This window comes from Sabethes cyaneus, chromosome 1 (assembly GCF_943734655.1).
Source record: "Sabethes cyaneus chromosome 1, idSabCyanKW18_F2, whole genome shotgun sequence".
Lineage (NCBI taxonomy): Eukaryota > Metazoa > Arthropoda > Insecta > Diptera > Culicidae > Sabethes > Sabethes cyaneus.
The window spans coordinates 60005081-60010996 of record NC_071353.1 but is presented as its reverse complement, the minus strand read 5'-3'; the positions used below and the strand labels follow the sequence as shown (position 1 = coordinate 60010996).

General features: G+C 40.1%; 1 long non-coding RNA gene across 1 annotated transcript; it reads right to left on the bottom strand.

The window, feature by feature from the left end:
* Positions 1-3629: 3629 nt before the first annotated feature.
* Positions 3630-4394, bottom strand: LOC128744608 (uncharacterized). The gene is made up of 4 exons (XR_008412398.1): positions 4319-4394; positions 4144-4213; positions 3922-4076; positions 3630-3784 (listed from the first exon to the last, which is right to left on the bottom strand). It is a non-coding gene; the product is annotated as an uncharacterized LOC128744608 (long non-coding RNA).
* Between the last annotated feature and the right edge of the window lie 1522 nt (positions 4395-5916).

Below are 5916 nucleotides of genomic sequence, written 5' to 3'. Positions count from 1 at the left end.
TGTTTACTCTTCGAATACCATTAACTTTAGGTGAAGGTAAAGAAGGCAACGTTAAGTGAATTGGAATCATCGAATTTTGATTCCGTTAGATTACAAATTTACAAAGTCGGGGTAGCTTGTGCTGATTCAAGCAGTCGTCTCCATTTAGCTCGAACTTTGGCCACACGTCGCCAATTTTCCAGTCGTTTCAAAAGCCACATATCACTTTCGACGTGATCGTGCCATCTTGCACGTTGAGCCCCCTGTTCCTGGTGCCAGTGAGGTTGTTGAAGATAACTGTTTCCGTCGCACTATCGTCTGGCATTCTTACGACGTGTCTGGCCCACCGCAGCCTACTGACTTTCGCCAAATGTACGATGGGATTCGCTCCAAACAATGTTTGTGGCTCGTGATTCATACGTCTCCACCACTCTTCGCTTTCAGTTTGTACTCTGCCAAATATCCACAGTACCTTTCGTTCGGACACGGCAAGGGTGCGTATATCCTCCGTGAGTGACCTTACGAGTCCATAAAGAACTACTGCCCTAATAAAAGATTTGTGCATTATCAGCTTCGTACGGTAGCTTATGCTTCTTGATCGTTGCGTATTGCGAAGGGCAAAGTGGGCTCGATTTCCCGCTTGAATACGCCGCTGGATTTCCTTACTAATGTTGTCCGCGGTCACCAGCAATCCAAAATATACGAATTCATCTACCACTTCTAGTTCGTCACCGTCAAGGGTTACCATCCGAGAGAGGCACGCGATTAGTCCCTTGGAGCCTATTTCTTTCATGTATGTGATCTTTGACGTATTTATTATTAATCTGATCTTCGTAGACTTCTGCTTTCAACCTGGCGTAGGTTGCCTCCACCATCGCAAGGTTCCTAGCTATGATATCAGTCATCTTGTTCTCTTGTCAACCCTCGCCGCGTCTCGAAGGATGTGTCCCCGAAATGCGCACGAAACACACCACTCGATTCAATAGCTCTGATCAGTAGCGTCTGGGAAACCGTGTTCATCCAATAAGTGCAATTCCTGGTCTTGATCGACTGGTTCGTGTGATGCGTAGGCACGATATCTGCTGGGTGGTAACAATCTGGTCCGTAGTTGCGCGAGCCTCCATAAAGCCCGCTTGGTAAATTACAAAGTAAACTTACAGTGAAGAACGCAGTTACCAAGGGGTTTCCAACAGCAATGATTACTACGCACCTTTGAAAAAAGTTACTTTTGATCAGAGGTGGGCACCGCTAATCAGCTAACCGCTAACATTTTAGCGAGCGAGTAGAGCGTTTGCTAAGTTTTAAATGTGCTAGCGCTTCTATTAGCTTCCGATAAATATAAGTACTACTAAATAAACTACCAGCTACTAATTTTTGGAAATAATTTTTAGAAATCGTACAACTAACCATGAATGAAATATATTTACTCGCGTAGCGAATAGCAGCGACCAATTTTATCAATTTGCAAGAAATCACTTACTTATTTTTGTTATTTTTCTCAAAAATTAGCGGCTAGTACCTTATTTAGAGGCATTTTAGTTTATCAGAAGCCAATAAAAGCGCTAACACATTTCAAACCAAGCGAACACACTACTCGCTGGCTTACTTATTGGATTCCCATTGTAATGTTTCTCTTTATAAATCCTTGACCCTGAACAAAGTTCTAAACTAAGTGGTTAACGTATCTCTAATAAATTACAATTACAATTACAATAAATGGTTAGCGGTTAGCTGATTAGCGGTGCCCACCTCTGCTAATAATCAATCACTTGTGATTACTATAAATTAATCATGATTACCAATGATTACTTAAGATTATCATTGATTACTCTACTGATTACCATTAATTACCTAATTAATTCGTAAATGATTACAAAAGTAATCTCTGATTACTACGCACTTATACGCCTTACAGGAAACCCCTTGGCAGTTACCTATAATATTACAATTTCCTATTTTTTGCTTCAATGTCCTGATGAGTAAAATTACTAATATTTACTGATAGTTATCAGTAACGTACTGAAATTACTGATAGTTATCAGTAACAATTTTTTATGATAGTTCCCATCCCTTTATGCCAGGGGAGCTATGACTATACTCAAAAAAATCAGCACGTCAAGTTTACGTGAAAACATAGGTAATTCTCATCCATCGCACTTTTCATGTAACATTCACATGAATTATTGGTAACTCGCATTCATACTAACTAGTTTACGTACCTTGCCGGTAAAATTTATCAACTTTCCCATAAACTAGTACATGAAGTTCATGTAAGTTGCTGTACACAAGTTTACATGATTTTTCACGTGGATGCGACGTGTCGATTTTTTTGAGTGTAGCAATCCCTTAGAGGCAGAGATGGCACAGATGCGCTGAACTTTCAAGTTCAGAGTTACAAAAGCGGCAAGTGTCGGTTTCATCCAATATTCTTTAAATGATTTTTATCGTATTGGTTTCGACTGTGGATGGTATTTGGGTTGGGTTAGGGTTATATGTTACGTGTTGTCAATAAACCCAATTTTTCGTAGATTTCCTTTGAAAAACGCCGAAATCAACGACCGAAACGTCGGATTTACAACAAATCATCGTTTTGATATTATTTAGACTGCAAATGCCGAATTGCCAACCCAAATTCTTTAAATGATAAAGAGCGGGACTGTGTCCAGCTAGAAGTTGCCTAGTTGTGCGTAGTTCACTGTTTAACTGTTTAGTCTACTACCCTGAATTTGATTCCAACCAGATGCTTTCCTAACAGCATAACACAGGCATTGCGTCAAACTTTCCTTTGGCGGCGTAACCAATAGAATAGTATCATAACAAAGCTCACATATTTTTGTTTACAATCGTAATAAAGTTGATATCCAGATATTTTTTGCGTTTACGGGTTTCCTAAAATCTGTTCATATTGGAATCACTATTGACTGCCGATAAAATATTGCAAATATAGTCTAATCGCAATCGAAATGCAGCAATTGTGCAGTGCTTGTTCGGAATGTCTTTCCGGCACAAACACAATTCAGTGTCAAGGCTTTTGCTGCTCAGAGTTTCACATTGAATGCTCTGGGCTGGATTCTACAATTATGCATACAATAAAACAGTACTCTGGATTGTTGTGGGTCTGTCCGGATTGCAAAATGTTACTGGAAAATGCTAGATTTCAACAGAGCATAAAAGCCACAAATGAGGTTATGAAGCAGGTAACAAAGCAGTTTGACAGTATGCTGAGCGAGATCCGAAGAGAAGTGTCACGCAATTCGGATCAAATCAATAGCATAATGAATTGTAACCAAACTACTCCTTTGGTCTCGCAAAGAAATAGTTCCCAAATCGAAACACGCGCGGCCAAAAGACGTAGGGAAGCGGAAGAAAGCGCAATAAATGAGCTTTCGGTCCGGAATCCTCCCGCTCCACTCGCCGGTACGAAAGATAGCAATGGGCTTACAATTCCACTGGTTCAACATGAATCTAGATTTTGGCTGTATTTGTCACGCTTCTCTCCACACGCCACTGTGGAAGATGTTACAAAGCTAGTGCAGTCAAATCTGGAAACAGATGAACCAGTCATTGTGTCGAAACTGCTCCCCAAAGATAAGAAACTGGATGAGTTAACATTTGTTTCTTTTCGCGTTGGATTGAATGAGCACTGGAGAGAGAAAGCCCTATCTACCTCAACATGGCAGAAGGGAATATATTTCCGAGAGTTTGAGTACAGATCGTCTGGGTATAGATTTCGTCAGTAAGCTGACAACGCATCGGCCCTTGTCTTCGTCTAAAACACGATCACAGCTGAGTCAGTGTTCACTCCCTGTAATAGAAAAACAAGCAAATTTTTGCATCTATTACCAAAACATGCACAGCATCAGAGGAAGACAACGACTACAGATGGTGTATTTCTCCGCTCTGGAAGATGATTTTGATGTCTATATTTTCACTGAAACTCACCTCGATCCTAGCATATCGAATGGTTTTGTTTTCCCGGACAATTACGCTGTTTACCGTTGCGATCGGAACGCAACCAACTCTGATAAACATCAAGGCGGGGGTGTTTTAATCGCAGTGAATAAACGGTTGCAAAGTTTTTTATTGGAAGAGTCGCTCTGCAACGAACAAGTTATGGTTAAAATAACTCAAGATAGTTGTGATTTTTATTTATGCTGTATTTACCTTCCGCCTGGTTCCACATTACAACGCTATGCATCGCATATCGATAGCCTCGGTAGGCTATTTGAAGCATCTGAAAAAGGAGAAAATGTTATTATAGCTGGTGACTACAATCTGCCGAATACAACTTGGAGTATTTCGGACAGCGACAACGAAATAAGTAACGATATTCTCTTACCTGTAGGAGTGCAGTCACAATGCGAAGCAGCAATTGTAGACGAAATGATGTCGAATGGTTTTTATCAGGTATGCGACTTACCAAATGAAAACAATCGCTATCTGGACCTTGTATTTACCAATACAAGGGACAGTTGTCACGTTTCTAAAATCCCGCCTATCATCACTGCTGAACTGCATCATAGTGCGATGCAAATTCTAGTACACACGGAGCGCTTACACTACGATGATGGCATACGTAAGGTAGGTCCATCTCTATCTCCTTTGTGTTGGGGCCGCATAAATTATGACGCAGGCCTGCAGGAATTGATGCTTATTGACTGGGACAGAATTTTTCTAACAGAAAACAGCTTCAGTAGCACGTCCAACGCTTTCGATATCGAGCATATGCACCATTTTCTCTGTTCTGAGCAACTGTTACCAAATGAATGGTTGACTACAGAAGTATCGAACGTTGTTGAGTATAATATTTTAAAGTTTTACTACACAGTATATCAGGTGATAGTGGGAAACTGTCCTAGATTACCTCTGGCAGCGACTAAAGGTGAACGTTATCCTGAATGGTTCGACTCGGGTTTAATTAAAATGATGCGCGAGAAAAAATCAATGCATAACCGATTAAAAAAAGATCCAAATCCAAATCTTAAGAAGGAATACAATCGTTTACATAACAGATTTAAAGCAAGACACCGTGCGCTTCGTCTTCAGCATGTTAACAATGTGCAAGTTAATTTGAAAAGTAATCCTAAAAAGTTTTGGAGCTACGTCAATCAGAAAAGAAAGGACAAGGGGACGCCTGTTAATGTTACTTATCAGGGGAGAAACTCGAGCGACAGTCAGCAAGCGACCGATCTTTTCGCTACATATTTTAAAAATACTTACCGAAACGAGAACTTAGACCATTTCGAACATCTATCAGTTCTTCCAAACAATTTCGAACTGTCAGAATTGTCACTGGAGGAAATTAGTAACAAAATCGATAAACTTGATGCAAAGAAAGGTTCGGGCCCAGACGGAATTCCGAATGAACTACTTAAAATGTGGAAATCAGGATTAATATACCCCCTGCATATTTTATTCAATAAATCCCTGCAACATGGATATTTCCCCGGCTGGTGGAAAATTTCCCATATTGTTCCTATTCACAAAAAGGGCAGTAAATTGAATGTAGAAAACTACCGTGGAATAGCCATTTTATCAGCCATTCCGAAATTATTTGAATCCCTCGTTTATGATCGCCTTTATCTATGGTTGGAAACAAAGATTAAAGATCACCAACACGGTTTCTTAAAGAAAAGATCAATTGCGACCAACCTAGCAGAATTTGTGTCAAGAACTAAGATCTGGATGGCAAACGGTTATCAAGTTGATACGGTATATACTGACATGTCAAAGGCTTTTGACGTTGTGAGTATCAAAGCTTTGCTCGCTTGTTTGAACAAAAATGGAATCGTTGGAAACATGTTGACCTGGATTTACACATACCTATCAAATAGGAAACAATTCGTCAAACTTAATAGGTCTTGTTCCGAAACCTTCGATGTAAATTCTGGAGTTCCGCAAGGGAGCCACCTTGGCCCCTTGTTCTTTATTGTTTTA